The sequence below is a fragment of the Petromyzon marinus genome, assembly GCF_048934315.1.
Source record: "Petromyzon marinus isolate PM22_M1 ecotype Great Lakes invasive population chromosome 70 unlocalized genomic scaffold, UKy_Petmar_22M1.pri1.0 chr70_unloc.1, whole genome shotgun sequence".
Classification (NCBI taxonomy): Eukaryota; Metazoa; Chordata; class Hyperoartia; order Petromyzontiformes; family Petromyzontidae; genus Petromyzon; species Petromyzon marinus.
In genome coordinates, this window is record NW_027422603.1 from 1,889,345 (window position 1) to 1,916,854 (window position 27,510).

The following is a 27,510-nucleotide window of genomic DNA, read 5'->3' on the forward strand; positions in this document are numbered from 1 at the left end:
CCTGCCCCCCCTCGCGACCACGCCCCATGGTCCGCCATTTCCCTCCCCCTCGCTACCCCCCTGCCCCTCCTCGTGACCCCCCTTCCCCCCCCGCCCCTCCACATTCGCAACCCCCCATGCCCCCTCACAACCCCCCATGCCCCCCCTTTTTCTCCACCTAACGAACCCCCTCTATGCCCCCCCTTGCCCCCCCCCTTGCCCCCCCTGCCCTCCCCCTCGTGACCCGCCCCCTCACCCCCCATACCCTGCCCCCCTCCCCCGCTGCTACTTCCGCTTAGGCCGGGGCCGAGTGGAGGCGGCGCGCGCTCTGGATTGTGGGTGGCGAGCGGCTGATTTGGATTCCCGCTCACGGCCACCGTCAGTGGCTCGAAAGCTTCTGAAGCGGCGGCTCGCTGGGCCTCCTCTACGTCGACTCAGCCTGAAGGTGAGAACCTCGCGCGGTGTGTCCACATCAGCAGTGGCGGCGGCGGCGGTGGGGGGAGACAGAGGAGGCGCCTGGCCCACAGCCGTCACGTTCTGCTGAGTTCACGGCGCTGCTTCAAGCAGAGCTCGGCCCTGCTGCTGCTGCTGTTGAGAGGCACTCCCAGAGGGCCGTGTGGCTGATGGGAATTATAGTTGTGGTTAAATTATAGTTGTGGTTACAGTTGTTGGTCGTGGTTATTGTTGTGTGGTTGTTATTGTGGTGGTTGTGCAGGTGGTGGCACACGAGTTAACCTATAGCACCAGGGTCTAGCCCTCTTGTACCTAGCCAGGCAGAGCAGTCAACCCATGGCACCCGAGTCTGGCCCGTGACCTCCTCCTGCACTTAGCCTGGCACAGCCGTCAAACCTTGGCACCTGAGTTATTGTGGGAACATCACCGCCACGTAGTGGTAAATGGCGACTGTTGATGTGTGTGGGCTTGTGTGTGAGTATGATGGTGAATGCGTGAGTATGATGGTGAGTATCATGGTGAGTGTATCATGGTTAGTTAGTAATACTGAGTGTGAGTTTGACTAATTCTCCTCCCTCTCGCTGTCTCTGCTTTCCCCCCTAACTGCCTCGCCTGGTGTACAGCAGGTTGTGGGTTCGACCCCGACCCTGATGCCTGCTGTATATTTGGAGTTTGCGTGTCTCTGTCTCTCCCCGTGGTCGTGTGGACTTTTTCTCCGGGTCCTCCGGTTTTTCCCTCCACATTTAGAAACATTCGTTTAAAGTTTTGACTTAAAACTTTAGTGACTGTGATGATGAGCCACTTCGTTGAGCTATCATTGGTGCCAAGTCGCTTCTGAAAAAGAGATGTTTAGCTCAGTGGACCTTAGTCTAGTTCTCTCTCCTTCCCGAGCACAAGAACAAGCAGGAGCAGGGGTAGGAGCATTCTCCACTTAGTGGTGGTGACGACACCACGGCGCTTGTGCCAGGATATGTGCACCACAGATATCCATCACATAGAGACCCATAGAGTCATCACACATAGACCTATACACTCACCACGCACATACCCTCAGACTTGCACAGAGAACCATAGACTCACCACAGAGACCCATAGACTAATCAGACAGAACCACAGACTCAAACAGATCCACAGACTCGCACAGAGCCCTATAGACTCACCAAACAGACTCACCAGACATATACCCATAGACTCAATCGTACCCATACTCACACAGAGACCCATAGACTCACCACAGAGACCAATAGACTCAGAGAGAGACCCATAGACTCACCAAACAGACCCATAGAATCACCACAGAAACCCATAGTCATACAAAAACGCATAGACTCACCACACAGAGAACCACCGAATCAAACAGACTCGCACAGAGCCCTATAGACTCATTAAACAGAGACACAAACTCACCACACAGAGACCCACGGACTCTCACAGAAACCCATAGACTCACCACACACAGATCCATCGACTCACAGAGAGACCCAAGGGCTCGCGTGTGTGGTTATTTAGTTGAAGGTGGAGGGGGATTACCAGCCCCTTGCACCCATCCAGAACTCCCTGTTGCCACTGTGGCTGTGAGGCGACGTGAGGTTTACAGCTGGTCAGGTTTGGCGCCCCCCCCCCCCCAAAATAGCATTTCTCACAACCACCGCTGCGTTATCGACCGTCGCCATTCGCCAATAAGTGACAGTGACGTCACCACGGCTCCTGTGCCAGGCCAGGTGCACTTTGAAGCCACGTGAAGTGTCGAAGGCTCGCTGACCGGAGGTCCTGGAACAGACCCAGGTGCCATGGGTTGGCTGACAGATGACTGGCAGATGCACCACCTGTTCCCTGTACTGTGCCAAATTGCTGCATATTTATCATCCTTTGTTCCGCTCGTTGTTGTGAGCGTCACTCCTCCGTTGTTGGTGGAGGGCGACTGTCTCCAACTGCCCAGTAGAAGCGTCCTTCACGAGCCTCCCTCGCAGAGGCCGATCCCGACACCGCTGGTACCAGTCGTCGGCAAAGCCCACTCAGCTGCACATCCTCCCGTACCGCATCAGTCCACCTCCACTCCAGCCCATGGCGTGCCCGCCCATCTACTCTCAACCACTTACACCACATATTCGTTAACGATGCGCACCCTAATCTGCCACTACGGTTGTGTGCAGGGTGTTGTGATGTCACGTAGTACGACGTTTCTCCTGGTCCCCCCCCCCTCCGTTATAACGCGCCGTCTATCTATGGCCTCGTCGCATTGGCCTTCATGGACGAGTGGTGATGATGAAAGATGATTCAGCGGTGGACACTGAATTACCGGGGCCCCATTTAACGTTCAGGTGACACGGGGCACGGTATGTGAAGAACCTCTTATTTGTCCTGTAAGCAGACTCCTCTGCGTGGGATATTTAACACCTCTTAATGCACAGACAACAGCCAACTCAGCCTTGCCTGCCGGAGGAGCTCGCTTATGATCGGACAGTGTCCAGATCTCTCAAGGATCTGTGAGCTACTCGCACACAAAGATCCCCCGTGTAGCCTTTAACAGACTGTTGGGGCAAGTGCTTTATAACAAAATCAAAGGGGCGCTGCAATATGATGCAATCAAAATCACCGATCAGAGATTTTCCTATATATGGTCTTTGTTGATCGTGAATCGAGACTAATTGTATTGATTCCATTCAATCGATCCGGCAGCAAGCTCAAAATGTCCGATTTTATCTGCAGTATTCCTCGTTTCACAGATCATACAAAGCAACGGTATTGATGCCCGATTTGTATGAGTGGGTGGGTGGCAGGGTGAGTGGGTTTGTGAGTGGGTGAGTGAGTGTGTGGGTGGCTTTAGTAGTTGAGCGGGTGGGTGAGTCAGATAATGAGGCGCCGCAGTGGCGAGATGTTAACTCCCTCGCCCAGAATACAGGATGTAATCAATTCGATCCCGACCCTGAAGCTGTATATTTGGAGTTTTCATCTTCTTCCGTGGTCGCGTCGATTATTTTGATTCCTTGGGATTTGTTTTACACGTAGGCTTTCGCGACCAATATTATCCATAGAGGGTTTTTTTTGGGTTAGATCGCGTAAATGTGTCGTTAAAACCCACCACCACCCGACACAGCCAACTAGTAAGGGTTGTCACGTAATCAGAACATGCCAATTTATCACTAGTACAGCACACCGGTGTGTTGGAGAGTCAAGCCACAACATTTACAATCTGAGTACAACGTTTCGCCAGTAATTACAACTAGCTTCATCAGGCGACACCCAGATTTGTGAAGTTAGTCTGTTTCGTTCCTTATAAAGAGGCATAGATGTGGTGACCACACTTTGGCGCTCTTGATGCAAAGTGGGGAGGGGGGGGGGAGATGAATGAGTCAACGTACATTATGCATGCGCATTATGCGAACCCTTTGCGCTTGTCCTTCCGGTCCATTGTGTGCATTAAAATAGCCGGGTTTTCCCTCCGCATTTCAAATCAACATGCGTTTAAAGGATTTGAATGCAATAAATGTTTACGTGATAAGCCACTTCGTCGACCTATTATTTGTAATCAGGTCACTTGATATACCTCTGTGGGCCTTACCTGGTAAAATAAAAAAAAATTGTTTAGTTTCAGTTTATTGGATGGTTGAGTGGGTAGGTGGGATTTTGAGTGCGTGGGTGTGTCAGTTGGAGATTGAGTGGGTGTCAGGGTGAGTGGGTGGGTAAATTGGTGAGTGAGTGAGTGTGTTTGAGATCCAGTGGGTGGGTTTGTGAGTGGGTGGGTGAGTAGGTGGCTGAGCCGGCGAGTGGAGTGCCATGGTGGCGAGTTGTTAACTGCCTCGTCTTTTATAAACTAGGTCATGGGTTCGATCCCGACCCTGATGTCTGTATATTTAGAGTGAGTGGGTGTGTAGGTGGGTGCATAGGTAAGTTCTTGAGTGAGTGGCTTGGTGTGTTGATGAGTCAGTGGGTTAGTGAGTGAGTGGGTTTGTGAGTGGGTGAGTGAGTGTGTGGGTGGCTTTAGTAGTTGAGTTGGTGGGCGAGTCAGAAAATGAGGCGCCACAGTGGCGAGATGTTAACTCCCTCGCCCGGTATATTGGAGTTCGTAGGTTCCCCCCAACCCTAAAGCCTGTATACATTTGGAGTTTGCATCTTCTCCCCATGGTCGGGTGGAATTTTCTCCGGGTTCTCCGGGTTGTCCCTCCGTATTTAGAAACATGCATTTATAGAATTTGGCTGCTATAACGTTCTACGTGAAAACCCACTTCATTGAACTGTTATTTGTGGTCACGTGGCTTCTGAAAAATATCTATTTTGCTGTGGGCCTGACCTGGTAAAATATAAAAAAATATTCAAAATTTAGTTTAGTGTGTGGATACTTGGGTGGGTGAATGAGTGGGCAAGTGCATGGGTGAGTGCCTGGGTGGGTTTATGGGTACTGAGTGGCTGGGTGAGTCAGTGCCTGGATGCATGTGACGGTGGGTGTTTAAGTGAGTGGGTGACTGTGTGGGTTAGTGGGTGGGAGAGTCATATAGTGGGGGGCCACAGTGGCAATATGTTAACTGCCTCGTATACAGAAGGTTGTGGGTTCGATCCTGACCCTAATGCCTGTATATTTCCCTCCACATTTAGAAACATGTATATAGAGGAGTTGGTTGCTATAAATGTATACATGATAAGCCACTTTTTTGAGCTATAATTTTTGGCGATGGTGCTTCTGAAAACAATATTTATAGCTCAGTGGGCCTTACCTGGTAAAATAAACCTGGTTGAGTTAGTGGGTGGTTGAGTTAATGGGTAGTTTAATTACTGGGTGGCTTTATTATTGTTTGGTTGAGTGATGGGTGGGTGGATGATTAGTTATTTGGGTAGTGGGTGATTTGGTGAGTGGCCGAGGGAGTGGGAGGTGGTTGGGTGAGTGTGTGGGTTAGAAATAGAGTGGGTGGCAGGGTGAGTGGATGTGTAAGTGGGTGAGTGAGTAGGTGAGTGGCTGGGTAATTAGGTGAGTGGCTCGGTAAATAATTGAGAAGCTGGGCGAGTAGGTGAGTGTATGGGTGAGTGTGGGTGGGTATGTGGTTGGGTGAATGAGTGTGTGGGAAGGAGGTTAGGTGGGTAGTGGGTGGGTTATACATTGAGTGAGTGCGTTAGTGACTGGGTGAGTGAGTGGGCAGGTGGGTGGGTGAGTGGGTGGGTTAGCGATTGAGTGGCTCGGTGAGTGAGTGCTGGGTCGGTGAGTGGGTGAGTCGGTGAGTGTGTGGGTGCTAGTTAGTGGGTGGGTGATTGATGGGGTGGGTGTGTGAGTGAGGAGATGGGTGGGTGGGTTGGTGAGTGCATGAGGGAGTAAGTGGGTGGTTGGGCGAGTGCATAAGTGAGTGGGTCAGTGAGTGGGTGTGTGGTTGTGTGTAGATTAGTTTGGTAAGAGATTGAGTGGGATGCTGGGTGAGTGGTTGAGAAGATAGGTGGGCAAGTTAATGAGTGAGTGGGTGGGTGAGCGGAGGGGTGAGTGACGGGTTGGGTGAGTGAGTGAATGGGTGAGTGACGGCTGGGTGGGTAATTTAACATAGGAAGTTGAGTGGGTAAGTTAGCGTGTAAGTGAGTGGATGGTTGAGTCAGAGTGAGGCGCCAAGGTGGTGAGATGTTCACTATTTTGCCTAGTATACAGGAGGTGGTGGATTCGATCCCGACCCTGTCACCTGTATATTTGGAGTTTGTAAGTTCTCACCCGTGGTCGCCTGGATTTTGTTCTAGATCCTCAGGGTTTTCCCTCTGCATTTAGAAGCAACATGCGTTTAGAGGATTTGGCTGCAATAAATGTATCTGTGATAAGCCACTCGTATATCTATCATTTGTAGCCAGGTCTATTCTGAAAAGGATCTATATAGCTCAACGGGCCTTGCCTGGTGACATAAGTAAATTTCGGTTTAAAGCTTTCATGACTGCAAGGATTCATCTTCTTGGTTCTTTCGGTAAAGTCACGTAGAATGGGAATAAAATAATAAAATAAAATAAGACAATAAAATTCTCACGACGTTTTGGCCACAACACAAGTGGCCTTCTTCAAGTGAAGAGACAAGTCTGTCCGGAAGACAGAGCTTGAATGAACGCTGACATGCAAGGACCGCGTCTATTAAGTTGTGTGGGCGGAGTTAAAATATGAATTTGCATGTTACCAGCATCACCTCCGGAGAGGAGGAGGGGGGGGGCTGGGAACACAGGCAGAGAGGAAACAAGAAAAGGGGCAAGTGCAACAGCCAAGGTGCGCTGTTGTGTCCTGAGTTGCCTTATGACTATGCTGTAAACTGGACTACTATATAATACAATATTATACCTTCCAATCTAAACTACATGGTATAACATCATATCATAGACAAATTCCACTTTTGAATTATACAATGCGTTACTTTACACTACCCTATACTTTAGATTATAAACTATTAGACTTGTGATATTACACTGTCTTATTCTATGAACCCAACTATATACCACACTGATGTATATTCATTATGCAATTACGATGCTATATATTGCCATGAGTTATGTTAAACATTACAATGTTATACTATTAATTATTATACTACTTGTTGTAAACCATACCATTGACCGTGGTGTGAGAAGTATTAAGAGGCAGTGCCAGCGAAAGGGCTGCGGTTTGAAAATCACCATAAAATACAATCAATTAAGAACCAAAATGGTTTAAAACATCTTTCCAATGGTTACTAAGCCAGAATCCATCTTCTCGGTTGAAATTGTCTCTGTGCTTGTATATGTGGATGGCCTCATGAACGAATCTCTCATGGTAGCCGGTTGGCTTGCAAAGAACCTCTGTCTTGGAGAAGTCAATGTCATGTGAGCCCACTGAATTATAACAGTGATCTGCCACGGCAGAGGAGTTCGTCCTACCGTGTTTCAAGTCTGCTTTATGTTCACGGATGCGGTCCGATATATGTCGTATGGTTTCTCCAATGTAGCTGCTACCACAGAGGCACTTTAGTTTGTAAACGCCCGGGTACTGTATGTCTGGAACCACATCCTTTACAGATGGAACCAGATCACGGATTTTTTGTACTGTGTTGAATCGGACCTGGATCTTGTGTTTATTCAGGATTTGAGATATTTTTTTGACCCCCGCAATGTACAGTGAGGGAAAAAAGTATTTGATCCTCTGCTGATTTTGTACGTTTTCCCACTGACAAAGAAATGATCAGTCTATAATTTTAATGGTCGGTTATTTGTGGTGACGGTTGATTTGAAAATGAGCTATGTAGCTCATTGGGCCTCACCTGGTAAAAAACATAATTTAGTGTGTAGATGAGTGAGCGGTGTGTGAGTGAGTGCATACGTGTGTAGGTGAGTAGGCGGTGGGTGAGTGAGATATTGGGTTAGAGATATAGTAGTGGGTGGCTTGCTGAGTGGGTGAGTGGCTCGGTGGTTAAGTTAGTGGGTGGTTTAATTAATAGGTGATTTAGTTTGTGAGAATTATTGGGTGGTTGGCTGATGGGTGGGTGAATAATTCCGTGGTAATGGGTGAGTAGATGAGTGGGCGGGTGGTTGGGTGAGTGGGGGATTAGAAATTGAGTGGATTGCAGGGTAAGTGGATGTGTAAGTGGGGTGGGTAAGTAGGTGAGTGGCTGAGGGAGTGGGCAGCTGGTTGGGTGAGTGGGTGGTTTAGAAATTGAGTGGGTGGCAGGGTCAGTTGATGTGTAAGTACTGGGTGAGAAGGTGAGTGGCTCATTGAGTAAGTGAGTGGATGGGCGAGTAGGTGAGTGGATGGATGAGGGAGTGAGTGGGTGGGTGAATTAGTGGGTGGGTGAGTGGATGTTTGGGTGGGTGGAAGAGTGAGTGAGTGTGTGGGTAGGTGGTTAGGTGGTTAGTGTGTGGGTTAGAAGTTGAGTGGGTTAGTACCTAAGTGAGTGAGTCGGCGGGTGGGTTGGTGAGTTCGTTGTTGGATGAGTGGGTGAGTATTAGTGGGTAGGTATGTAGGTGAGTGATTGACTGTGTGGGTGGGTGAGTGAGTGAAGAGATGGGTAGGTGGGTTGGTTGGTGGGTGCGTGAGTGAGTAAGTGGGTGCGTGAGTGCATAAATGGGTGGGTGAGTGAGTTAGTGGGTATGAGATTGCGTGGGTGGTTGGGTGAGTGTTTGAGAATTAATTTTGATGAGTTAGTGGGTGGGTGAGTCGGTGAGTGAGTGGTTGGGTTAGCGTATGGGTAAGTGAGCAAGTGGTTGGGTGAGTGTGTGGGGTAGTGAGTGATTGAATAAGTGGGTGAGTGAGGGGCTGGGTGGTTGGCTTGGGTAGTGAGATTGTGGGTGGGTAAGTGAGTGGGTGAATGGGTGTATTGGTCGGTGAGTGTGTGAGTAAGTTAGTCGGCACGTGATTGAGCGGGTGGCTGGCTGAGTGTGGGAGAAGATGGGTGGGTGAGTTAGTGGGTAGGTGAGTTGGTGCGTGGTTGGGTGAGTGAGGGGGTGGTTTGGTGAATGGGGGAGTGATTGGTGGGTGGGTAAGTTAATGTGGGAGGTTGAGTGGGTGAGTTAGTGTGTAATTGGGTGAGTGGGTCAGAGAGCGGGGTGCCACTATGGTGAGATATTAACTACCTCACTGAGTATACAGGAAATCGTGTATTCGATTCTGACCCTGCTGCCTGTATATTATGAGTTTTAATGTTTTGCCTGTGGCCTCGTGGATTTTTCTCCGGGTCCTCCAGATTTATTCCTCCGCATTTAGAGTCAAGATTTGTTTAGAAGATTTGGCTGCACTAAATGTCAGCGTGATAAGCCACTTCGTTCACGTATCAGTTGTAACCAGATTACTTCTAAAATGTTTTATATAGCTCTGTGGGGCTTACCTGGTAAAATACAAAATAGTTTAGTTGTAGTTTATTGGATGGGTGGTTGGGTAGGTGGGTAGTTCGGTGCGTGGGTGGGTTAGAGGTTGAGTAGGTGGGTTAGAGGTTGAGTAGGTGGCAGGATGAGTGGGTGGGTGAGTAGATAAGTGGCTGGTGAGCAGGTGGGTGGGTGAGTGCATGAGTTATAGATTAAATGGGTGGATGGGTCAGTGTGTGATTTGGGGCATGAATAGGTGAGTGGGTAGGTTAGTGGAGTGTTGAGTGAGTGGGTCGTTGAGTTAGTGAGTGGGGGGTATGCAGGTGGGTTCGTAGGTAAGTGGTTAAGTGAGTGGCTGGGTGTGTTGATGAGTGAGTGGGTTTCGCGATTGAGTGGGTGCCAGGGTGATTGGGTTCATGAGTGCTTGGCTGGGTGTTTGAGTGGGTGGGTGGGAGGCTGAGTCAGAGTGGAGCGCCAGGGTAGCGGAATGTTAACTCCCTCGCCATTTGTATAGGATATCGTGGGTTCGATCCCGATCGTGACGCCTGTATGTTTGGAGTTTGCATGTTCTCCCTGTGGTTGCATGGATTTTTCTCTGGGACCTCGGAGTTTTTCATGCATATTTAGAAATATACATTTAGAGGCTTTGGCTGCTATAAATGTCCACGTGATAAGCCACTTCTTTGAGCTATCATTTGTTTGCCACGTCGTTTCCGACAAGGATCTGTATAGCTCAGTGGGCCTTACCTGGTGAATTTAAAATAATTCAATTTTAGTTGAACTATTTTAAGTGAATAGGTGGATGAGTGGGTCGGTGGGTTGGTGAGTGGCTGGTTTAGTAAGTGAGAGGTTGGATGAGTGGGTGGGTGGTTGAGTTGTTGGTTTAGAGATTCAGTACGTGGCAGGGTGAGTGAGTGGGTGGTTGAGTTGTTGGTTTAGAGATTCAGTACGTGGCAGGGTGAGTGAGTGGGTGGGTGGATAAGTCAGAGAATGGGGCGCCATGGTGGCTAGGAGATGTTAACTATCTCGCCTGGTATATTGAACTTCGTAGGTTTGATCCCGACCTTGATGCCTACTGTATATTTGAAGTTTGCATGTTTTCCCCGTGGTCGTGCAGGTTTTTCTCCAGTTTCTCCAGTTTTTCCCTGCACATTTAGAAACATGAGTATTTTGAGCATTTGGCTGCTATAAATTTCCATGTGATAAGCCACTTCGTTAGGCTATCATTTGTGGCCAGGTCGGTTCTGAAAAATAGCTCTGGTAAAATAAAAAAATGGTTTCATTTATAGTCTACATAGGATTGACTTCCCAGGAAGTTACACTCATTGTATAAACCCCAGAAGAATATTGTTTTGAGTCACCCAAACCAGAATGTGAACTGATATATTCGTATTTTCAAGCGAGGTTCTCGGCCACAGACCACCTGGACAAATATGATGTAGTTTAGTTTGCATATGAATTATTACTTGGGGTTTGTTGACATGATAAAGTTAATGTGTTTTTTGACAGGTCTATTGTGTTGTACACTGACAGGGGCTCAGGCTTGTTGGGGCAGCATCTGGCTGAAATGCACCTTCACAACAGGAAGATTGGAGAGAGGCTTCACAAGGAAGAGAAAACTATCGGTATTGAATCATGAAAATGTAAAACATGTGGAAAACTAGGCCCACCGATCCAATCCTAGCATCATGTCAACTATGTATTATGTTGACATCCTTCGCACTGAGAGTAGGCATGCTAATCAGATCTAATGAATATGTGTAAACAGGCGATTTGTGTGTAAACAAACACACATTTCATACAGCTGTTTATTAATCGTAAAAATCAAGCGATTGAGCTAGTGAATGAGATAGACACATGCTGTCATTATTTCATACATGAACACAACCAGCCAGCGGTCATGATTTTCCACACCTAATCACATTCATCTCTTTGTTTTAGCCATCTTTGTGATGAATGGAACTGTATTGTTCATGTGTGTGCAATGTACTTTTCAGAATATGAATTATGTTGGGTAATATATGAATTATGGATATTAAAAGTATCTGTATTTAAGTCCATCAGGGCAAACTCTTCTGCAAAGGAGACTTAGAGCATTCAACATTGCGTCCCTTTATATTTTTGCTAATCGCAATATTTTTCGATTTAAAGCTTTCGTGACTGCAGGGATTCATATTCTTGGTTCTTTCGGTAAAGTCACGTGGAAGGGAAATAAAATAATACAAATAAAACATTATATAATAAAATTTTCACGACATTTCGGCCACAACGCAAGCAGACGTCCTCAGATGAAGAAACAGAGCTGTCGGAAAGACAGCGTCTTAATGAACACTGGGCAGTGAACACTGGGCAGTGTTCATTAAGACGCTGTCTTTCCAACAGCTCTGTTTCTTCACCTGAGGACGGCTGCTTGCGTTGTGGCCGAAATGTCGTGAAAATTTTATTATGTTATGTTTTATTTGTATTATTTCCCTTCTACGCGACTTTGCCGAAAGAACCAAGAATATAATCGCAATATGTTCAGGAGATAAATGTCAAGGTCTGCTGGCCAAAAGAAGGCTTTAGGAGAGAGTTCATGTAGTTTTGCTATTCATTCATTAAAGGGCAATAGAGTAAATGCTAAAATAAATGTTTTCAGCTAATTTTTTATATACGCTAGATTTACAAGTCTATAATGTACAGAAAATACCATGGTTGGCCAGACCATCGCTCGGCAGCTGCATGTGGCTCCTGGGCAGTTCAAGTGTGGCTCTGCAGAGGCGCTGCTAATTTGTAACTCTTCAATTTAACTTTATATGAAGTGAGAACAATCTGGTATCGGAGGCAGGCCACGAGTACTCCCAGGGCACTGAGATTTCTAAACTCAAAATTCCACAGCCAGTCGACACGAGTCAACTTCTGTATGGCTAATCTTTATCTCTTGTGGCTCCCGCGGCCATCTGAAGATCATGGTATGCTGCTGGTAGGGTCAGGAAAGTTGGTCACCCTTGGTATATATCTGTATATGCGTTGATGATTTTGTGCAATGTTCAGCTGCTCCATCACGACAGGGGTCCCAGTCAGTTTGAGACTGCTAAATTAAGGTTCTCATGTGCTTTACAGATTTTGATAAAAATTTCAGTCTTGAATTTCTCCCAACAGGTATGGACCCTGGGCAGGAGGATGTAGAGTATGTGGGTTTCATACGGCTATATGCTGTGATTACATCCCACATGTGATCTCCGCTTTAAAGTCATGAAACTGGTTGTAGCCCATTTTAATTTTAATATACCCGTTTAATACGTAGGCTTTTGCGGCCAATATCATCTGTAATATCGTTTTTTTTGGGTTAGATCTTTGAAATATAAATGTGTCGTTAAACCCGCCACCACCGACACAGCCAATTCGTAAGGTTTGTCACATAAACAGAACATTCCAAATTGTGAAGGGCTCACAAGTGACGTCATCACATCTATCCCTCCAAGGAATGAAACAGGAGGATTTCTCTACAAATTTGGCTGTCCACCTAATGATGATAGTTGTAATTACTGGCGAAACGTCATACTCAGATTGTAAATGTTGTGGATTTTCTCTCCAACACTTCAGTTTGCTGTACAAGTAGCGGATTGGCATGTTCCGTTTACGTGACAACCTTACTAATTGGCTGTTAGGTGGTGGTAGGTTTAACGGCTCATTTATTTTTTATGCGATCTAACCCAGAAAAAACTATATTATAGATTTAATATACCCTTTTGTTGAAGGACAGCCTGGGTGACCAAAGTTTTATAGGAACGGCAATAATGTTTACTTGATTAAATTAGTTTTATCATGGAGCGGTGAAATCAGCTGTTGTTCAGATGTCAGTCTAATTAGTATTACATCGTAGAAATATGAGAGTCCTTTGTGTAATAGTCTATTAACCACTGATGATGGTAACATTGGTTTAAGGTTACATTTTAAGAAGAACTAGATTGGCGTACATTTTATCTTGTGTAAGTACACAAATTTATAAAACAATATATTTGATTAAAAAATGCATATCTTTTCTTCCATTGCACACAGTTGTACCATTGATAACAGGGCACACAGTTACAACTGACATCACCAGATGTCACTGAAGTTCCCTCAGAGATCGATCTTGCATAACCAGTGTTCACATAATCAGTTATGTTTTCGCTAATTACCAATTACAGTCAGCCGGGTTTGACAGACTTGTATGAATGTATGTTGAACTTCCTTTCCACCGTACATAGCCAACCGTGCTAAACGGAGGTGTGGGAATTAAGCGCAGAACCTATCGTTAGGATCAATGCTGTTGTAATTTTTTATGAGGATATCAATTGTGGCTAAAATGAGATGTTCAAAGACTACAGCATGATAATCGGTACATAACATGAGTGTCGAATTATGTCTTAAGAATTACCCAGCCATTTGTACATAAAATTCAACGTTTCTGGGTGACATCTTAAGTCCGTGTTCTTCATTGCAAGGCCCGCGGGCCGGTGGCAGTCCCTGGTGTCCTTTTTACTGCGACCCCTGACGTGCAGTCCCCGACAATACACACAAGTGAAAACACCCCATCATGCTGTCAAACCCCCCAATGGTTTCAAATGTGAGATGGCTCTTTCACTGATAATGTCTTATTCGCGAAAGTGGCCCCCCTCCGAAAATGAGTGAATATCACTGTTTTAGGTCAAGGATTGGCCAAATAAAGTAGGTATTATTTGCTTATGTTTCTAAATGTCCGTAATAAAACTATATTTATGCCACCAGCTGAATGAGTGGCAGGAGGACTGGGTGACGTTCTTCTCACGGCAGCGACTGCAGCTTCAGCTGGACATGATATAGAAGGACTACGGTGAACGGGAAACCCGCGAGCTCTGGTCTCGGCTTCAGGTTCGTAAGCCGTTTCACTCTCGCCCTTAACCCTTTCCTGTTCCGAGACGACTGCTCATTTCAGGATGGGTCTCGTTCACCACCGAATCTCGGAACGCGCAAGCGGTTCAGCGGTAATTTTATTTAGAGAGGCATAGCGCCGTTGTTTTTAAAGACATTGTACTCGCTGCAGAGCACCGTAGCGACAGGACAGCACTATTATAGCTGGTACCAAACTGTGCTACACACCTTCCCGCACGGCCTTGTGGGATCGTCGGTACTAATAAAGTTATTTAATATTTACTTCCTATTACGTTCCGATGACGTACACGAGATTCAGCGGTGAACGGGACCCACCACGCAACTTGCAGTCATCTCGGAGCAGGAAAGAGTTAATACATGCAGCAGTGTAGCTCATCATGTGCACAGCCATATGGGAAACCCATTTGATCGCAGTGGGTTTTTGAGGTGACTTTAAAGGTAAAGTGGTGTTTCACACGCAGGCTTTCGCGACCAATATTATTCATGATCAAGTTTTTTTTGGCTTAGATCGTGTAAGTGTAAATGCGTCGTACACCCACATCCACCCAACACAGCCCATTAGTAATGTTTCTGACATGAACAGAACGTGCCATTTATGTTATTGCTCGGCACTCGTGTGTTAGAGGAAACGCAGAACATTTTCAAACGAGTACGACCTTTCGCTGGTGATTACAACCAGCATCATCAAGCAATTGCCAGAAGCGTTCTGGCTTCTGGCAATTGCCTGATTGCAATTGGAGTGGGTGTACGACGCATGTAAATTTATGCGATCTAACTCTAAAACAACGTTATCATGAATAAAGTGGTGTTGTTTTTTGCGTGGTGTGCAGCTTCGGTTGGGGGAATTTTCCGGGACGTAGAGGTGGTTCCGGCACTGCTCCACGGTGACCTATGGACTGGGAACGCTGCAGAGATTCATGAAGGGCCCGTGATCTTTGACCCAGCCTCCTTCTATTAGGCACTCGGAGTACGAGCTTGCCATCGCTGGGTAAAAAAAAGCTACAAACAACCAAAACAATAGCAGCAACTGCCGTTCACTGCTCTGTCTGTGGCATGCAAGGTTCATTCGTATAACCTCAGTGTGGCAAGGGCTGGCTCATTAAATAAATAACAGAGACCAGGTAGAGTTGTGGTTGAAATCTCTACATGCTGAGGTCTCCACCCTCTCTATTTGCTAACTTACAAAGACTCATCCTTCCTTGCTAAGGCTTTTTGGGCAAATCCTGTTAAAGCTGATACGGTGCACAAAACAATAGTGGAACGATAAAACTCGTATTTATCCACGGCGCTTGAGGATGCTTGAATGTTCCAGAAACTCAGTTTGTCGAACAAGGAACCCCTGGTTCAGAGACAAGTTGCCACTGTGCTTTACCAGGAATACAAGCTGAAGATAATTCATTACACGTCAAATGGAATTCAAACCCTCAGAGCTGGGATATGCTTCAGTGAACAAAAACACATTTGACATTATGTTTACCGAGCAGCCATTGGTGACCAAGTTGAGACCACAGCATTCCTGCCCTCAATTCGCAGGAACGTTTGTTGATCGATGGCTCACTGAATTTTGAACGGAGGACCTCAATGGCATTGGCTCGGTGCTCTGACATTGAAATTAGCCTCGAGCCACTCAATTACCTGCATTACGTTGAATTTGTGAAAATGTTGTTCATTGTTATGTTGTTCGTGCTGGAACAGCAGCATTGTAAGATTTTGAATGTTTGACGTTGTTTGGGTACAGGATGTTCCAGGAGCTTTAGCTCCACGCTTCACTCATCCTACCACGCTCTCATCCCAAAGTCACAAGGCTTCGGCAAGAACCAGAAGCTCTAGCAACTCTTCCACTACCTGAACCACTGGAATCACTTTGGGACAGGATACCGAGGGTCATCCATCTCCACCATGCGCAGTCTCCTCAAGTGAATGAACGGTGCAGGAAATCGTGGGCTATGGTGTATGACTATAAAAATTCTTATCGGCCATGATATACATTGTTGAATAAAGGCCTTCCCTAAGCCACCACTCAATCTCACAAAACTAGTCCATTTAAATGCTGTGCAATGTCCTAGGCATTCCACGTGAGTGTGACCGGGGGTCCCTTTGTTCCACATCCTGGCCGTGATCTCCACTCAAAAACTGGGTCAGTTAATGTCCGAATCAGAATCTTTAATTAGGCTGGACGAATCTGATGAGCTATCCAGTCGGGGCGAGTCAGAAAGTTACAAACAACAATACAAACAAACAGATAGGAGGGCAAAGTAAAGGAACGCGAAGCAAATTTTGACTTAACTTTCGTGACTGCAGGAATTCATATTCTTGGTTCTTTCGGTAAAGTCGCGTAAACAAACAAAAACAATCAAATAAAGACCGCTTGTGTTGCGATTGAAACGTCCAGGGTTTTTTGCTTTTATTATTTTCAATTTTTTTTATTTTTTATTTTTTTTTATTTAATTTGAATTTTATTTCTTGTTTTCTATTTACGTGACTTTACCAAGAATATGAACGCTAAGCAAGTCATGAAATAAAATATATAAGAGTTCAAATTGCATTAGTGCATCAATCCCTGCCAAATTTTTTTTTATCACCAAATGCTATTTTGGGCAATGCAGCATAACAAAAACAATCCCAGATGTTTGACTAGTACCAGTTACAGTCTATGTTTTTGTTGTTGTTTTGCTATGGGAGTAAACCCATGCAGAGAAAGGGACCAGAATTAGGAAAGCGAAGCCAGGCACTCCTTCAGAAGATGCCATGCACGGGCGTGACCACTGCACCACCCTGACGCCCAAACAAATGTAATTCAAATAATCTACAATACTGGCAAATAAACCCTATTAGTATCAACCGAATGTCTGGACAATCTGACCCCCTCTACACAAGCAACAGCTGAGAGTCAACGCTGTGATGTTGTGCGATTGGTGCAAGCGACCCATCGTTGTGTTTTAATGTTGAGCGGTTAAACTTGCACTGTTGTGGGGTGAGGTCAAGGCCGATGGCTGCTTCCAGCGGTGTCAAGATGAGCGTTTTGAAGAGGCTCGCGAAGGATGATACTTGGCAGTTGGGTGCAGTCTCCCTCCATTAACAACAGAGGGCAGAGGAGCGACGCTCACAACAATTGGCTGAGCACTGGGCGGATACAACGCATAAAGTCGGCAGCAAGTTTATCTCGGGGAGTTGACCCGCACACGACAACTGGGTCTGTCCCGCGTGTTCACGCTATAACGCGGTTGCCTTCATTTAGGGAACGCGCACCGCCATAAGGCGACTTGTGAGCGGTCGACGCCGAACTACTTTCTTGAGCTGCGCGGTTGAGCGAGACGAGACGGTAACGCGGCGGCGTCCCCTCAAGTTGTTTGTAACCCAATTCTGACTGCGCGTGGACATTCATTACGGGGGAAATAGTTTTCGCTTAGCGCGGCACTTTTCAGGAACGCATCTACTGCGTTAAACGAGGACCCGCCATACAGGTGCTGTGCACACTGTACTCGGAATCAAAATCCGAAGCGCTATCAAGCTCTCACTCACAGGTGTCCAGTAAGAGGCGGTGGGGGGGGTCAAAGTGACACGCAGCTTGACCGTGGAGTAGACCGCGAGGACGCCAACGTCGCCTTGGCAACGCCGCCCCCCCCCCCCCCCTCTGACTCTGCCTGCCTCGCTCTGTGCACGTGAGGTGCCAACCACGTGACGCGGGCCACTGCGCGCGTTGCGTCACCGCTCACCGTGGGGGGCCTCTCCGCTACGTCCACATCGTACAGTCGCACATTCATTAAATCACTCTTAATCATGTTTATGGTCATCGTCATTAAAGGTGAGTTTAATAGTAATACTACTACACAATGTGTGCATTAATATATACGGCATGAATAAAACGCACCTGTAAATATCCTAAGTAAGTTTGACCTGACATTATTGCACAATTGCCCAGTCACCGTGGGATGTTTATCCTCCAATGTGTATCTGGCTCTGACTTATATAAAAGTGCAGCTCTGCAATTGCTTGGTCACACCACCGCTGGTGATTAGACCTTCATGAGAGCGAACTCTTTATGAGTATTTGGTCTACTTTTCCATATAACAATAGGTTTTACCCTTTCTGGCAATACAACAGGTGTCAAGATGTTAAAACACCAAACAGAATCCTTATTCAAGGAATCCTGTCTGCATTAACCACACGTACTTGTGGTGAACATTCTTTGAAACTGATTAGTCCACACCAGGAAGGTCCCATATTCTACTTTTCCACGTTGACCAGGTGTGTTGGAAGAGCCGACACACCTGGTCAACGACTTGCCGATCAGCCGTGGTGTACCCATTTAGCGACCTCTGGTCTTTGAGTTCAGTTTACTAACCATTAACAGCATGGCAGCTTTCTAATTGGCTTGTGTGACAATTAACCCATGTCATTATCTCTTGCACAGCCTGAAATAAGTTTTGGCGTAAGGGAAGGAAATTATGACTCACCCACCTGCACCTGCCTTGTGCTCCCAGACACCTAAGGACCTTACTACCGCTGTGAGAAATTGACGGGCGTAGACTGCTGCATGGCGATGATGTATTCACGTCGTTCCTGCTGTTTTCCTCTTTTGCTAGGTGATGCAATTGGTGTGCCAACACCTCCAGATGCAGTTCCTGAAGAACGTGGGCATTCGGGACATGTTCGTTTTGCCTGTGATGAATGAGTTTGTCCAAACACACAGGGAAGTCAGCCTGTTCATCGAGGTGCCTTTCCCATGTTCATTTCACTCGATTGGTCGTCTGTTTGCAAGGTCATGCTGTGCCCAGAGGTCACCCACTGAGATTTTTTTTACCGTAACATTACCGTCACTTGGGTTTGGTGATCGATTCAACGGGGCAAAAATATTTGTAAGAAGCGTAAACATGGCAACGTGATCATTGTCAGACCACGGAGGACCTTCAGAATGCCGAGTATGATCTTTAAATTGATCCTGGACTCGTTCGGTGGATATCTGAACAATTTGAATATTGGGGCGATATTGTCTTGCTACGGGTCTGAGTGAGAAGTCTCCCAGCGGTTTTTTGAGTCCATAATCGAGATTTTTGGGTTAGAGCATTTAAACATGCACTCAATGATACACTAAATATGCACTATTTATTTATATATACAGTGAGGGAAAAAAGTATTTGATACCCTGCTGATTTTGTACGTTTGCCCACTGACAAAGAAATTATCAGTCTAGAATTTTAATGGTAGGTTTATTTGAACAGTGAGAGACAATAACAACAACAAAATCCAGAAAAAGGCATGTCAAAAATGTTATAAATTGATTTGCATTTTAATGAGGGAAATAAGTATTTGACCCCTCTGCAAAACATGACTTAGTATTTGGTGGCAAAAACCTTTGTTGGCAATCAGAGGTCAGACGTTTCTTGTAGTTGGCCACCAGGTTTGCACACATCTCAGGTTGGACTTTGTCCCACTCCTCTTTGCAGATCTTCTCCAAGTCATTAAGGTTTCGAGGCTGACGTTTGGCCACTCGAACCTTCAGCTCCCTCCACAGATTTTCTATGGGATTAAGGTCTGGAGACTGGCTAGGCCACGCCAGGACCATAATGGGCTTCTTCTTGAGCCACCCCTTTGTTGCCTTGGCCGTGTTTTTTGGGTCATTGTCATGCTGGAATACCCATCCATGAGCGACCCATTTTCAATGCCCTGGCTGAGAGAAGGAGGTTCTCACCCAAGATTTGACGGTACATGGCTCTGTCCATCGTCCCTTTGATGCGGTGAAGTTGTCCTGTCCCCTTAGCAGAAAAACACCCCCAAAGCATTATGTTTCCACCTCCATGTTTGACGGTGGGGATGGTGTTCTTGGGGTCATAGGCAGCATTCCTCCTCCTCCAAACACGGCGAGTTGAATCATTCAGATGTTCATTGGCAAACTTCAGACGGGCATGTATGTGCTTTCTTGAGCAGGGGGACCTTGCGGGCGTTGCAGGATTTCAGTCCTTCACGGCGTAGTGTGTTACCAATTGTTTTCTTGGTGACTGTGGTCCCAGCTGCCTTGAGATCATTGACAAGATCCTCTCGTGTAGTTCTGGGCCGATTCCTCACCGTTCTCATGATCATTGCAACTCCACGAGGTGAGATCTTGCATGGAGCCCCAGGCCGAGGGAGATTTACAGTTCTTTTGTGTTTCTTCCATTTGTGAATAATCAAACCAACTTGTCACCTCACCAAGCTGCTTGGCAATGGTATTGTAGCCCATTCCAGCCTTGTGTAGGTCTACAATCTTGTCCCTGACTTCCTTGGAGAGCTCTTTGGTCTTGGCCATGGTGGAGAGTTTGGAATCTGATTGAATGTATCTGTGGACAGGTGTCTTTTATACAGGTAATAAGTTGAGATTAGGAGCACTCCCTTTAAGAGTGTGCTCCTAATCTCAGCTCGTTACCTGTATAAAAGACACCTGGGAGCCAGAAATCTGATTCAGAGGGGGTCAAATATAACATTTTTGACATGCGTTTTTCTGGATTTTTGTTGTTATTCTGTCTGTCGCTGTTCAAAAAAACCTACCATTAAAATTATAGACTGATAATTTCTTTGTCAGTGGGCAAACGTACAAAATCAGCAGGGGATCAAATACTTTTTTCCCTCAATGTATGCTAAATTCTTCTGTTGATATGTAAATTCTGACTTTAACATAGCCACTTCCGTGACCAGTTACATGCCAATTCGTCACATTAACATTATGCTAATCTCCCAGTTACATGCTAATTTCTGACTTTAACATCCTGCTAATCTCTCACATTAACATAGCTACTTCAATGCTAAATCCTTCTGTTGATATGTAAACTCCTTTGTCAAGGCGCTCTGCTCCTCCCACCCAGCTTAAAATACGCTGCCAAGCTTAGCAGTGTTCATTGGAGCGCTGTCTTTCCGACAGCTCTGTTTCTTCACCCGAGGACGGCTGCTTGTGTTGTGGCCAAAACGTCGTGATAATTTTATTTTATTATGTTTTATGTTATTTTATTATTTCCCTTTTACGTGACTTTACCGAAAAAACCAAGAATATGAATCCCTGCAGTCACGAAAGCTTTAATTCGAAATCAGCACACGTGGTACGAAACAAGTATCGTATGTTATAAGAATAATATAAACATGTAATATTGACGGCAATGGCAGTGTTGTTCAGCGTGCCCTGCTGTGGAAGCCAGCCACATGAGTTTGATAACCAGTCATGCCTAGTATCAGTGGAAAGCAAAATCTGAACTGGTTCAATGCTTCGCTGATACTGAGCAGTATGGAGTACTAATAAGTTAACCCGATACATTATTATTTGGCAATGCTGTTGCTGCGTTGGCAGTGGTGCCCAAGAACAATTAACTAAAAAACTCCACATTAGTCAGTAATGTTGTGGCCTCAATAGACACAACATTATATGCAACGTTTCGGGCCATGGTCCGTCTCCCATTTGTACTATGAAAAACGGCCATTGCCCAAAAGTCTACATTTTTCCATATTTATTTAATTTTAAGGTCATTGTTATTGACGAACGTGTTAAGTTCCCATGATAATTAAGAACAGATTTTGGTAAGAAAGGTCCTGTTACTATGATGAATGTATCCTATAGACAAACATACAAATTCATCACAGGGTTGCCTAAAGCTTGCCAATAGAAAATAATGCCGATTAAGTTGTGGGCACCCGACATTCACTTGCCCTGCGGCCACTCCCTCAATGACACGAGTCGCATCGACTCAGGGTCCCGCGGGTAGTTCCACGACTCGGTGGACCAGGAGAGTGGCACGAGCGATGCGGGCATCAGCTGGGCGCCACAGGGGCAGCCACGCTTCGAGTCACTCGCACAACTCCCTGTTCAGCACGACGTGAACGCATTGCCAGCCTCCTGATCTATGTGGCTTTTCCGAATGAAGCAAATTGTCACTGATAATTTAGCACATTTGCTATGCTATTTAAAAAAATATATAGCGATTCATTTTATATAGCGTCGTTCATGATAGTTGCATCTCAATTGCTGAGGAGCCAAAGACCAAGCTGGAATATTGCAAGGGAGGTGAGCCTGCGCCAACAATTGCCCTGCATTTCTATATATGTTCAGATGTTGCCAGCCAATTAGTGAGTGTGTATGTGGAAGGAAACTGGAGCACACAGATAAGTCACTGCTGAGTGCATTAATCACCCTTTGTGAAATTTGTTTTTAAGAGGAGAGCGGAGTTTTAATGCCATGTCCTGAATGGGCCTTCCACAACAAAGTCCTCATTCAGGATCCCAGTCCCACAACATTTCAAGCCTGCCTCTCAGTTCTACTGCTCTTTGCACTGAACATTTAAACCTACTTATTGGGCCTTCTGATATGCCTTCTTTGGTATCATGACATGCCATTTCCTATACTGGCTCATTGTAATCATCACTCCATCATGCCTCCTTGTCAGTCAGTAAACTTCTAACATTGGTGTCGTGTGTGTCTGTTGCAGGGATACTCTGGGGGGCCCTTTGTTTGCCAGGACTCAAACGGCCGCTGGTTCCTTTCTGGAATCACCAGCTGGGGCGTTGGCTGTGCACGGGCTTACCAGCCAGGTGTCTAGTGCACAGTCGCCAAGTTCATGGACTGGATTCACCAGAACATGCAGTAGTCTCTTACACATTTCTGCATAAGTAGAATACTATAGATCAGGGATATAAATATTATGGGAACTATACATCAAAATAATTAAGGCAATAAATATATTTTTCAAAATCTGATTTAAAGTTAATTTTAAAAGGTTTATTTAATGAGCTGAATACTATATTTTAACTGCACCATAATGCAAAAAAGATTTCCAAGTGAACACGGATTTTGGGTCAAATCAGAAAAGTATTTTTACATGCGTTGTCAATAGCGTTTTTATCTTTTGGGTTTGCCACACATGTCAACGGGCCTGGCAAAGCAAACATGAGCATGATGTTGGCATTGGCAGGAGATGAAGACAGAGCTTGCTATTTTTCAATGTTGCTCAATTCTTTAAAAACTGACAATGGACAATGAATGCAGTCTAAATATTTGGCCCAACCTGGTTATACATAACAAAGCAAGTGTTGTCCAAACTATGTATGATACATTTATATTGTTATATTTTGACCTGGGTCATCAACTCGCATCTCCCATACATTAATTGCCATGGATGTTGAGCAGTAGGGGTACTCAGAGGGGGTTTATTGGCCTTCTAGGAGACCACTGCAATGATCGGTGCATGTAGAAGGGATGATGGGTTCCACAGGGAGAACGTCCTTCACAGAGGTTGTCTTAGAGTATGTCCATGGCAAGGTTATTGGTGATTATCTTCACCTCCCCCGGTCACAGTCCATGAGTTTGTGAGTTTTGCTTTACTAAAGACATGAAAACAAGACTGGTTTGCACAAGGAGCCTGCAAACAATTTTATTTAGAAAACCTCATGAAATGTGATGCATGGCACTTATCTGAGACGCCCCTTATCTGAGACGCCCCTGTGCAAATGGCGTGATATCAAAACCATTATAGTGAACTACATGACGTGTGTAACAAAACTATATAAACATCTATTGGAAACATTTCATGAAAATATGTACAAAAATGAACACGTTAGTGTTTCATGGTATTCCAAAAATCTAGGCATATTTGATTGGTTAAGATGGTTTACTCGTTGGGATGATAAATGGCAATGATCCTTCATGTAAAAGATTGTAAGCTGCTTTCAAAAATATATATTTTTTGAAGATTGTATTCACATTCTGCAACAGTCTATTTTCGACATCAAACCATAATGTGTCTGTCGACTGCAATTGGAAATTGATGCATGCTTAGTAGCAATCGGGTGAATAAACATTGAAATGTGTCACATGTTCGTGTCTGGGTGACTTTTGCTTGAGATTAGGGATCTTGTGAAAAAAGTTATGAGACTTTATATGAAAACCTCCTCCACAGAGGCCGATTTTGACACTGTTGGTACAAGTCATCAGAAAGTCCAATTAGCTCCATCCACATCCTTCTGAACCACATAATTCCATCTCTTCTAGCCTATAACACATCCATTTAGCCCCATCCAGCCAAACAAGCTGTATCATGGGACCTTTTTCCAGAATCAAAGTGTGAAAAATAATAAAAGGTGTTATCCTTTCTGGCAGTAAAGCAGGAAGTGGTGTTAAAATGTTCAAACAACCAAGTAGAAACCTGTTGCAAGGAATCAAGTTACTGCATTAACCACACGGTACCTGTGGTGAATATGCAAACAAACATGCTCTGATAATATTTGCATTGTCCTTGAAACTGATTGGCCTACAGAGACAGCCTTCTTTATGAACTAGTCTCACCACCAGTGTCAGACCAGAGATCGCCAAAAGGCGAACAGTACAAAGGCAATGCCACACGTATCGGAGCATTTATAGCTAACCACTGTGCCCACCGCTCCCCACTCACTCGATGTGCTAACCGCGGTGCCACCACTCCCCCCCCCCTCACACAATGTGCAAACCACTACGCCACCAATCTCCACATTCTCACACAGTGCGCTCACCGCTGCGCCACCGGTCCCCACTCACATCTAGAATATGAATTAAATGTCCACAGTCATCGTTTTCTGATTTCCGAAATAATTGTTCCCGAAATAATACGAGTTGCATTTTATTCAACATTGGGAAGGGGTCTGCCCTTCGTTTAAGGCCCTGGCTGCTTACAGAATTGTCGCAGACTGTTTTGCCTCAGCAGCTTTCCTCTTTCCTCCTGATGACGATCGCTTGTGTTGTGATCGAAACGTCGTAGTTTTTTTGTTATTTTTTTAAAATTATTTTCTTTCAACCTATCTACGTGACTTTACCGAAAGACCCAAAGAATATGATTTCATGGATGTTTATGAGGTCTGTTGCTGAGGGTTTCAAAGTGGAGGCCTCTCTCAGTACATAAGAGTGAGGGGTTGTAGATTTCGGCTTGGGTCATGGGTACGGGTTATTTTTTGGCATATTTTATTAAACAAAAATCGAATTCCGATGTCGTGGATATTGTGATGTTTGGATTATTGACGGTAGAATTAATATTATTGCGAATATTTCTTATATTCTCGTTTTATGGCACTGATTATTGATGTAAAAAATAGGTTCAAATTTAAACGGCATGCAAAGAAGGTTACAGTTAATTATGAAACAATTCGCAATTGTTGATTTGTGTTGTAGTGTATGATTGTCTGCGCGACTCAATTTCTGAGGATCTTACATTTATTTCTATATTGTACATTTTACAGTAATACTATAAAAATAAAATGAAAAAAATGTTAGATTTTCACCACAAAGAAGGCTACAATGGTTATGATAGTGATAATTAGATTTTCACCACAAACTAGGCTACAATGGTTATGATATTGCGATAATTAGATTTTCACCACAAACTAGGCTGCAATGGTTATGATAGTGATAATTAGATTTTCACCACAAACTAGGCTACAATGGTTATGATATTGCGATAATTAGATTTTCACCACAAACTAGGCTGCAATGGTTATGATAGTGATTAGATTTTCACCACAAACTAGGCTACAATGGTTATGATATTGTGATAATTAGATTTTCTGCCACCAAATTACAATTAGATTCGTTGCTTCGCATATTCCCTGATATTTTGTTTAGACCGCAAGCGTGTATCCATTTAAACTTTTGCTAGCTTGTTTATGTCATCTAGAATATGAATACAATTTTCACCATCGTTTTTTTTTATTTCTGGGACAATTGTGCCCTAAATAATAGGAGTTGCATTACACTCAGATCCTGGCTGATGACGTAGTTGCCTCCAGTCTGTGATGTCAGTCATGTGGGTGGTACCTTTGACATCATGATGTCTATGACGTCATGCACCACGTGTCATTCATATTGGAAGAGCTGCGTTTATTGGTGGCTGTGTTTCTTGTCTCAGCTAAAATAAGCGTGATATTATTTAGCCTCGTGGTTATTAAAGCCTCCACTACTGTTGATGAAACTGAAATTAATCTCAGCAGTTGTCAGCCTGCACATCATTTAACCGGTGAGCCTGAAAGGGGTGGTTTAAGGATTGTTTGCGTGTTAATGGGGTTTATTATTGAAGCTTTCAAGGGTGTGGGGGTCTCACTCACTACACGAGCATGAGGGGTTTGGGGGTTTAGCTTAGCTTAAGGTAACGTGTTTGTAACAAATACTTTTACATATACAATTTTAGCATATGTTATCAGAAAATCAAACTGCAATGTCGTGGATATTGTGATTTTTGACGGTAGAATTAATATTGATGTGGATATTTGACATTATCGTTTTGTGTGACTGATTATTGATGTAAAAATTAGTTTCAAATGGAAACGGCATGCAAAACAGGTGAACATTAATCATTAAACAATTCCCAATTCATCTTCTTTGGTTCTTTCGGTAAAGTCACGTAGAATGATAATAAAATAATAAATTGATAAAATAAAATAACACAATAATATTCTCACGATGTTTCGGCCACAACACAAGCGGCCTTCATCAGGTGAAGGGGGGCGAGACTGTCTGGTAGGACAGCGCTGGAGTGAAAGAGCCACGTTCAGATACGGCCTTTAAGCTGTGTGAAGGCTGCTTGTGTTGTGGCCGAAACGTCGTGAGAATATTATTGTGTTATTTTATTTTATCAATTTATTATTTTATTATCATTCTACGCGACTTTACCGAAAGAACCAAAGAAGATGAATCATTGCAGTCACGAAAGCTTTAAATCGAAATTCAATTCCCAATTGTTAATTTGTGTTGCAGTGTATGATCATCTGCTTGACAATTTATGATTCTCTTTTATTTCTATAATATTGTAAATGTTACAATAGTTTTTTCATAAGATGCCATTTTAAAAATATAATTTTACATTGTCACCACAAAGTAGACTCAAATATTCATAATATTGTGGTAATTGGATTGTCTGCCATCAAATTAAGACAATTAGATTCGTTACTTGGAATATCGCTTCATATATTGCTGTTTCTAACATTGTTTAGACCGTAACCGTGTAACCATTCAAAACGTTGATAGAGCCTGTTTAAGTCATCTAGATCACGAATAACATGTACACAATAATAATTTTCTTATTACTGGGACAATTGTGCCCGAAATAATCTGAGTTACATTATATTTAACATTAGGAAGGGGTCTGCTGTTCAGGTCAGATCCTGGCTGATGACGTAGTTGTCTCCAGTCTGTGATGACAGTCATGTGGGTGGTACCTTTGACATCATGTCTATGACGTCATGCACCACGTGTCATTCATATTGGAAGAGCTGCGTTTATTGGTGGCTGTGTTTCTTGTCTCAGCTAAAATAAGCGTGATTTTATTTAGCCTCGTGGTTATTAAAGCCTCCACTATTGTTGATGAAACTGAAATTCATCTCAGCAGTTGTCAGCCTGCACATCATTTAACCGGTGAGCCTGAAAGG

General features: G+C 44.6%; 1 long non-coding RNA gene across 2 annotated transcripts; it reads left to right on the top strand.

Annotated features, from left to right (window-relative positions):
• The first annotated feature begins 221 nt into the window (after window positions 1-221).
• On the top strand, window positions 222-16,947 carry LOC142908087 (uncharacterized). Of its 2 annotated transcripts, XR_012931585.1 has the most exons (5): window positions 227-424; window positions 10,744-10,835; window positions 13,963-14,085; window positions 14,937-15,094; window positions 15,845-16,947. It is a non-coding gene; the product is annotated as an uncharacterized LOC142908087 (long non-coding RNA). The 2 variants fall into 2 exon arrangements; XR_012931586.1 differs by lacking the exon at window positions 14,937-15,094 and having other exon boundaries at window positions 222-424.
• Window positions 16,948-27,510: the final 10,563 nt, after the last annotated feature.